We start from the raw sequence: 9,575 nt of genomic DNA on the forward strand, positions 1-9,575 counted from the left end.
GATTTATTGTATTTTATATGTAGATAAATTAAGAAGTGGAGGAAATAAAAAAATAAAGATTGTAGTTTTTTATCTTTTGTTGACTATTTTGATATGAATCAGAGTTGTGTGAGACAAGGGCATATGTGTCTTATGTTCAGCTCAATTTGGTGTAACTGAATGCATAATTAATTTGAATATTCAAAATTAATGCATTGCTTATGATTTTTCTGTTCTTTTAATGATATAATAGAATGTGTAGCGTGTGGTGTCTTGGAATTCCACATGGATGACTTGTAGAGATTAATAATTTTTTATAAAAATAAGTATTTTCTATTTCTAATCTTTTAAGCATTGTCTGTTTTCTATTATATTAAATTTTCCATAACGAAATTTATGATAAAACAAAAAAAAAAAAAACATTAATATTTTTCATTTATATTAAGAAATAAAATCTCAAAATTATTTTAGAATATAAAATAAAATCCTCAAATCATGAACGTAGTAATTGAAAGTTTAACCGGTGACAATGAATTATATATTTATATATATTATTTGTATGTACCGGAACAATCATGTCAGGATTGCCTGTCGTCTCATTTTCACTTATTATTATTTCTTTTTTTTTTTTTTTGAAAGGCTATTATTATTTCATTTAATTAATCTGTAAATTAAACCTAGTAATAATATTGTGGTGGGTGGATGTTGATTTTCTTCTTTTCTGTTTGAATTTTAAACTTTATAACACTGTTAAATGTCCAATCTTCGACTGGGACGGAAACATGACGTGTTAGTATATTTTTGGCTTTGGAGAGATTTGGTTCTAAACGTGATAAAGATTAAGCTCAGCATGCAAACTTATTGTATATGACAGTGAGTAGCTGATAGGGATGTTGTAACTTGCAACCCCAACTTTTACAAGTTTGATTGATCATTCATGGTAAACGGAAACTATGACTTATATTTAGCGTTTAGCATTTTAACTGAACAATGAGTTATTTAATGGAATTAAACTTTCTCATTCAGTAGGTTTTTCACGCATTCATGTTGAAAGTGATAATTTCCTTACAGTCCAACTTGTTTATGGTAATTTTATGATTCTTGCTTTTATTTGTCTTTCAGTTTTTTCAATTCAAAATTATTTGCCGCTTAATTAAATTATGTTTGTCTCTCGTACATTTAGGGAAGCTACTTCCGATAACGATTGGTTGGCGAATTTATTTCTTATTTTATTATGAGAATGCATATTACGAGAGCTTCTCGTCATCGTCTCCGTCAATGGTCACTTTATGATATTGCTGGGGTAGCTCATTCTAGAAAGTGCATTTCTTCGTAGTTTCTCATTTTTTCTAAAAAAAAAAAAAAAAAAAAAATCAAAATACTATGTCTATTATTTATAGAACTCATATTCCAAGCAAATAAATCTAATAAAAGATCCCGACACGATAAATTCATTTTTGCTTTCTAAATATCTTATTATTCAATTTTTGCTAATAAGGCAAGACAAGTATATCAAATATGTGTAAACGTCTTTGTTTTTACTTCAAAAAGACATATTTGAAATTGAAACGGCATTTATGTATCTTTCTTAATCAAAAAACAATAGCTCATTGCTTACATATTTATTTATATGCAACTAATTTGAACTTTTGAAATTAATAATTATTCCATTCATTTCTCTTTGTTGCTTGTAGGTTTCTTTTGTAATCAAGCATCAAAACAAGCTTTGCTCCATTAAAAGACAGACATATACACATAATAAAGTTAAAATATTTACCACTTTCTGTACTTATCAATCTAAAATACATAATTATTTTTCTTGTCTGTTCCTTTTTAAAAGATGAAAACAACCCTCCAACTATTTAAAATCTTTACCGTGTATGCATGTATTCAATATGTTTTTACTATTTTTAACATATACGAAATTATAACTCAAAAAGATAGCCCAGTGGGTAAATTACTATACTATTTCTCCGCATAGGTTATTCAAACAGTTAACATTCAGCTTCTTTCTTCATCGCATAATAATAATAATTAATTTATCTTAATTGTATAAAATTTGCATTTCAGGTCACCTCAACATATTTTCTTCCTTTCTAAAACCCAATTTTTCTTGTGTTAGTGGGAGTTGGTAAAAAAACAAAGGGGGTAAAAATAGAATAAACTCCTTGTTAAATTCTAAAAATAACAGTAAAAGTAGAAAAAAAAAAATTGACAGTTTGAGAGTAACAAAAGGAATAATATTTATTGAAAAATATATATACCTATCAATTATTGTCTTTACACACTTTACATGTGGAGTTTCTTAGTACACTTGTTTAATAGTAGTTTGATTGGAAATGTAGAAAGATTCCTTTTCAAAGCCAATCTGAATTCTACCTCTAAAACTCCATTTCAGAGGTAGACTCCACCTCTACGCCCTCACTAGACTCCATTTTCATACATATCACTTACATTAGACCCACTTAGGATCATCCTTAAATTGAAAATTCATTACATATAAGAACAAACTGCCACTATCATAGCATCTGCATATTATGTATTTTTGTGGTTGATCCATTATCTTCTTGTCTTTCAAAGCAAAAATTTCTTCCAATTCAATACATTTCACCAATTTTAATTTATATACTTATAAAATAGATATTAGATATTAGAATATTCTACGAAAATGTAAAGGGTATTTATATAAATATGTGTGACAACCATTGAATTATTAGATCTCAACCACTAAAATCACCATTCTTTTTCCGATTTGATGTATTGAAATAAAATATTTCACTAATTTCAATTTATTAGACATCTGATGTCAAAATATTCCATTAAAAATGTAAAAAATATAAATATTGAGCCACAGCCATTTTTTTTAGATACTTTCACGATGTGTTTAGGTTTATATCCGTTTTAACGGTCCACAGTAAATCCGATTAATTATTGCTTGCTCTTCAATTTGCATTACAGAAAATCGAATTCATGAATCTAAATTATAATGATTAACCCTACAAGTATTTATTGGCCCTGAGTTACCAAGTTTAGGCTATTCAGCGAAAACCATTAAACTATTGAATTTCAACCATTAAAATCATTATTCTTTTCAAATTTGATGTACCAAAAGCAATCAATTATTTGACTGCAGTGGATATGGTATTTGGAAATGCACGCTTGAGAGATATAGTGATTGTGGGTGTAGCAATTGATGATGATATCATATTGTTGTTACAGTCAATGGGCTCTTTAAATCAAGAAAGACGCAAATGTTATTCTCTGTTGGAGTTTCCATTATTGGTCATCAATTTAATCATTGTACCTGGAGATAAGCATACTGCCACTGTTATTTGTTTTTTATTTATTTATTATTATTATTATTTATTTAGAGTCAATCTATTATTTCATAATTAATTGAATTTGATTTTCAATTATTCTCTTAAAAACAAGATTTCTCAATAAAATTAACTATTTTAGTAGTTGTTAATTATCTTATTTCCTATCAAACGTTAAAAGTCATAATGATTTCTTTAAACTTTAAATATTAGCATAAAAACTACGTTACCAAGTACTATAAATTATAGAGGTAGTGTTTTAATTGACTTAATAGAACGCTGAAAGCTATGTAAAAGGCCGTTTGTTAAAAAAAATTGAAATTTCAAACAATTTTTTTCACGGGTTTTAAAAAACAAAAAATCAAGAACACTTTCCTTAAAGGATATGACATAGTGGGCTAATTATGTATTTGGAGACCATCAATTATTGGAAATCTTAAAAACATTTCTCCACTAGTTTTAATTTGACCAATAAGCTTTCATTTGACAATGATGAAATTGCCAAATTGAAAATTTGTCTAGTGTAATTTCAATTTTTGTTGAAATTAATTACACCATGCGGAACGAGCTCGAACAAAGTGATATTTGAATAAAATCTTTCCAACAATAATGATTTTAAATTTTGACCCCTTATTTTGTAATTTTTCCAAAATTAATTTAATTTGATTACAAGACTTATAATCTTTATCTTAAAATTTTCTTATGGAAGATGTTTTCAACAATTCATTTGATTTCGTAACAAAACTTATAACCTTTTCCTTCTTTGTCTATCCATTTAAAAGTGACAAGCATTCAAGTGCAATGATAATTTGTGGTTATCAATTTCTAAGAAATTAATTTGATAATTCAATTTACGAAGAAAAGACAACGGGTTATGTCTCGAGCCCAATATGTTAAATGTTCTAAACATTTTTGGATTCTTTTGTTTCAGAACCTAAAATTTTACCCAACACATGGGCCAATTTGAGCCCAGTCCAGCCCTAAATACCAAAGCTTAAGCAGTAGTATTACCCAATCCCGAAAGCAACCATAAGATAGCACGTGATTTCCACGTGTATCCAACAACTTCCAAAGCCGTGCACTTCATTCAGTTGCCCAATCTTTCACTTCCTTCTTCTCCCGAAACACCCGAAAAGCCATTTTCATCTTCGAAAAAGCAAAACCTAGACTTTTCCTTTATTTACAGTTACACCCTTGTCGCTGAAGCTCGTCTCATTCACTGGCGGGGAAAATTAGGGTTCCATTTTCATCTTACTCCACTTGAAAACGGCGTTCTCGATCTACCATGGATTCGCCATCGTCGTCTCTACACCTTGCCATGGCAGCTCTCGTTGGAGCTTCATTGATGGCAATCTCTGCCTTTTATATTCACAAGCGTACCGTCGATCAAATTCTCGATCGTCTGATCGAACTTCGCCTTAGTTCCCCTAAAAGTTCGAGAAATCAATCTGTTGTTACTGACGAAGAGGATTCTGACGAGGAGGAGGAGGGGAGTAGACATTATGACGATGCGAACGGAGCAGGTGGAGAGATAGCTGTGGGGAGGAAAATCCGGGCCCGGAGTTCATCCAGGTCGTTGGAGGATAGAATGTTCTTCGCAGTTATAAGATATCACGCTCGATGCCTAATGTGGTGTTGAATAACGATTGGTTCGACGAAGATGTGAAGTTTGATCAGAGTCAGGGAGATAGGCTTAATTTCGTTCCCTCGGGACTCCCGCCTCTGCGACTATCTCAAAGAGATGGTAAGTCTTGAAACTGTCTGGTCTAGTTGTATCTTTTTTGTTGTGCTTTCCGCAATATATTAGAATAAATCAGGAAATGGGAACCGGCTTTGTTGCCCTTTCTCTTTGGGACACTAAGTTTTTTGCTCTCTGTTTTTTTGCAGGACAGAATAACTCTGTTAACTACTGTAGTTCTATTACAAGAATGGCTTCTCTTGGCAGGCTAAATACTCCAAGGTCTCCAGGTGGCAATGCCTTTGACAGTATGGGTGATTCTGACGAAGAAGAAACAGAGTTTGGCACAGAGGATGACGTTTTCTTCAGTAATGTGAATATGGATCCTTCTGCTGATTACGTAAACGTATGTAATTTCAGATTTAGCTTTGATACTTACTTTTATTTGTATATAATATAATTAGCTCCTGCTGCCTAATATTCACTTTACTAAACATATGATGTAACTGCATGCAAGTTTGGTTATAGATGCTATTGGCAATAGATGGTGATTCCCTGGTTCTTTGTTATGCACTTAGAAAGGAACAGTTTTCTGGTCCTATCAGCAGAACTTTTCTCTGGGACGAGCAGTGATAAAGTTAAGACCATTTAATTGCTGCATCATTTTCTTTGCTTTTTAATTTGCTATTACTCGTTGTAAGAGCTATGTTAGTTTCCCAAATAACTCAAACAAAGCGATTAAAATCAATCTGAGATGTTGCAAGTGTGTTTGCAGGATGCTGATTCAAAGGCTCAAGACTCTGTTGTTCTTCCAATTGGAGGTGACAGTGCAAACAGCATCCAACATCAGAATATTGGAGATGCTAGAGGTGATCTGACAATTGGCACTGATCCAATAGGCAGAAAGGTAGATACAGCTTCAATGCATCAAGTGGGGAATAATCTTGCTCTTGCCACCACAATTTTACCTCCAAGAACTCTAATGCACGGTATCTCAAATCTCTGGTCCTTCCCTGAGCTCTTTGTCTTTGATAAGGTTCCCCCCCCTCTTTTTTTTTTTTTTTTTTTCACTTGTGTATTATTACCATGGTATATATACTGATGACCACTTCCTAATTTGATTTGAAAAGTAATAAATGTTATTGAATTATCAACTAGTTGACATAATCAATCTAAGTTGGCTCTCTGTGCTTCTTTTAATGAATTCATTTCAAATTTGAATATAAGGTGCAATATGTGACAGTCAATCACATTCTCTCTTTCTGACAAACCTTTTCATCAGAGTCAGTAAATGTAGAAGAGGAAGAAGTACGTAAGATGATCCGTGAAAGCTTGGATTTGCGGAATAGGTACATTTACAGGGAAGAGGTTGCACCGTGGAAGAAGCTACCTGTCGCTGAACCTGGTACACCAGCGCGGAAATCTAATCCATTTCACTTTGAACCTGTCCCGGCAACTGCAGTAAGTTATTTTCTTTTTATCAATGTGAAGTTCTCATGCAGATAACTTTTTGTTGCACAAGAATTTTCATTTCATTTTAAGATCCATATGATCAGGTGAAACAATTCTTTTATTATCATTAAGCTTTTCTCATTTATTTATATTTTTAAAAATTCTTGGGCAGCATCACTTCAAGATGGAAGATGGAGTTGTACATGTGTATGCAAGTGAAAACGGTCAGTATTAGGAGCAATAGCATTAATCTTTAGTAATTTATTGTTAAAACTTGCCAGACCAAATATTAAGCCATTGCATGCAGTTTGTGTGAATTCAGATATTCAATCATTGCCTATCCTTCTATATTTATTATTGTAAAATGAATTCAGCAAAGTTTGGAGATGGCTTGATGAAATGTTTTGTCAAAAATAAAATGAATTTTTATGTCAATCACATCTTAGTTTTGACCCATGCATCTGTGCTTAGAGCTTTGATACTTCATCTTACCCTCATGTACTCTGTTGATTAGGATGCTCAGACATAGGTATGATAATTTGACACTATAAATTCGTGAAGGTAATATATGAAATTGGCAAAATAGGTGAGCTGACACCTGGATGCTTACTGTTATCAAATACTTGTACCAAGTGCAAGAAGTGTACAGTTTCAAATATGTTCAATCTGAACTCTCTTTTGGAATTTCTGTCATATTAATGGAGCAAATTTAAGTTATTAAACTCTTGACAATGAATTGCCCGATCATGTTTCACACTGGTGCTTTATTGACATAATTCTTCTCGTAATGATCTTGAATTTGGCCTACTAGACCCCTTAGATTAGTTGGCATAGTATCTCTCTCTCTAAAATTGCTTCCCAGGAAAGAAATTTGGTACCTATGTAGCATAAATAAAGGATGAAAGCTGCATGGTTGAGCTACAGAGGAGAAAAATAAATTGATGTGTAGTAGAATATAATCATGTCGAAGACATAGGTCATTATATGTAGATGGAAATTAAATGCTATGGAGAACCTGAATGTGTTTTATGTGTAACTCTTTTTGGGCCGTTATTAAATATCAAGCTGTTAGAAGACAGTGTAATAATCTCTTTTGATAGTTATTAAAGCTGTGATTTTCTTAGATTTTTTTTTTTTGATCATGTCAATAATCAAAGTTTTTGATTTTTTATTCAGATACTGTAGAACTTTTCCCTGTTGCTAGTGCGACAACCTTCTTTACTGATATGCATCACCTTTTAAAAATCATATCTATTGGAAATGTTCGCACTGCTTGCCATCACAGATTACGATTTCTTGAGGAGGTAATTCTCTTCAAACTTTGTTTTGGTTTAATGTTTTAATTGCTTGGATTCTGCTTGTAACTTATACCTCAACACTATACAGAAGTTTCGCCTTCATCTGTTAGTGAATGCAGACAGGGAGTTCCTGGCTCAGAAGAGTGCACCACATCGCGATTTCTACAATATCAGAAAAGTTGATACACATGTGCATCATTCTGCTTGCATGAACCAGAAGCATCTGCTGCGCTTCATCAAGTCAAAGCTAAGGAAGGAACCTGATGAGGTATGTATATTTTTATTTCTCACTGAACTTTTTCTATTTGTCAATTGCTTTAGTTTCATTGGAAATTTTGTTATTTTCACTTGCTTTGTTAATAACTATTTTATGTTCTTGGTATGGCGTATATTGCAGGTTGTTATATTCAGAGATGGAAAATACATGACTCTAAAGGAAGTTTTTGAGAGTTTGGACTTGACTGGGTATGGATAAGCACTGTTCTCTTTATCTCTCCTTGCCGGGAATTGTTCAGTTGATTTCCTAACTATTTGAGTGGTGCACTTCAGGTATGATTTGAATGTTGATTTGCTGGATGTTCATGCTGATAAGAGTACCTTTCATAGATTCGATAAATTCAATCTTAAGTACAATCCTTGTGGACAAAGTAGACTCCGGGAGATTTTTTTAAAGCAGGATAATCTTATCCAAGGTTAGTATTATAGTGCCTGCATAAGTTTTGAAGGATTGATATCATCTTAATCTTAAGCTTTTTTTTTCTTCCTGCAGAAATGATTTCTGGAAAAAATATTTTGTGGAAAAAAAGATTTTCTAATTAGATGCATTATTTATTTTTTTTTTTTTCTTTTGGCTGTAAACTTCTGATGCTAAAGATAACTAGAAAATATATTTAATGATAGGAATGCACTCAAAAAATATTGTTCTTTGAATGAACAAGGAAAACATTAAAATAAGTGGACCTATAAGGACTCTGAATGTTTTCATTTGTAGTCCAAAATGAAAAGATTACAGTAGAAAAGGTTAGATGGTTGTGAGCAATTTGCCATTGACAGTGCTAACCTGCGAGAACAGCAGTTGTAGATGGTCACTTAACTAGTGTTACATGTCTATGTGATTCTCTCGTAGGTTCTTTCCTTTCTTTAAGTTTGTCAAAGTCTGTAATGACTTTCATATTTTTAAGATAGCGATTTACTTTTTGGTAAATGGCTTAGTTTTTCCTTTGACTGGGGAATAATTTTTCTTTTTTGGTGCCCAAAACATCAGAAAATATTTTCTCAGAAAAGTATGAAAGAAAGATAGCATTGATTGCAGAAGTTTGAGAAATATCATTTATCGTTCTACTTCTGTTGTCCCTTCATATCTTTATCTTCTTGTTGGACCTTTGTGCCAATATAAATGTCAAGTATATCTATAACCGATGGATTTTATTGTCTCCCTTTCATTTATATTTATTTGATGTTTAAGTGAATATCTGTGTACTATCAGATTATATAGGGTGAAGAAATATAATGCTATGCTGGTTTTTAATTGAATTATCACAGGACGCTTCTTGGCAGAAGTAACAAAAGAAGTTCTATCAGATCTTGAAGCAAGCAAATACCAGGTTTTTATTTTTTTCATTACACCCCACGAACTTGCATTGGTATTCATGTTCAAGGATAATACATACATGTGTTGTCTCTGTAGCTTTGCTTTGAAAGGCCAGGAAAGCGATTTTTCTTCCTCTTATATTTGAGAATATTTGTGAAGAGTAGAAAACTCATTCTCCCATTGTAAGAATATGAAGAAAAACATAAAATCATCTCAATATTAGACTGTTTTGATCTCACTTATTTTCATGAGGATTCTCT

General features: G+C 32.1%; 1 pseudogene; it reads left to right on the forward strand.

Moving 5' to 3' along the window:
- The first annotated feature begins 4,362 nt into the window (after positions 1 to 4,362).
- LOC149491873 (putative AMP deaminase) lies at positions 4,363 to 9,540 on the forward strand (annotated as a pseudogene).
- Positions 9,541 to 9,575: the final 35 nt, after the last annotated feature.

The sequence above is a fragment of the Jatropha curcas genome, unplaced genomic scaffold (genome assembly GCF_041381405.1).
Source record: "Jatropha curcas cultivar XTBG-Jc1 unplaced genomic scaffold, XTBG_Jcur_1.0 HiC_scaffold_295_pilon, whole genome shotgun sequence".
NCBI lineage: Eukaryota > Viridiplantae > Streptophyta > Magnoliopsida > Malpighiales > Euphorbiaceae > Jatropha > Jatropha curcas.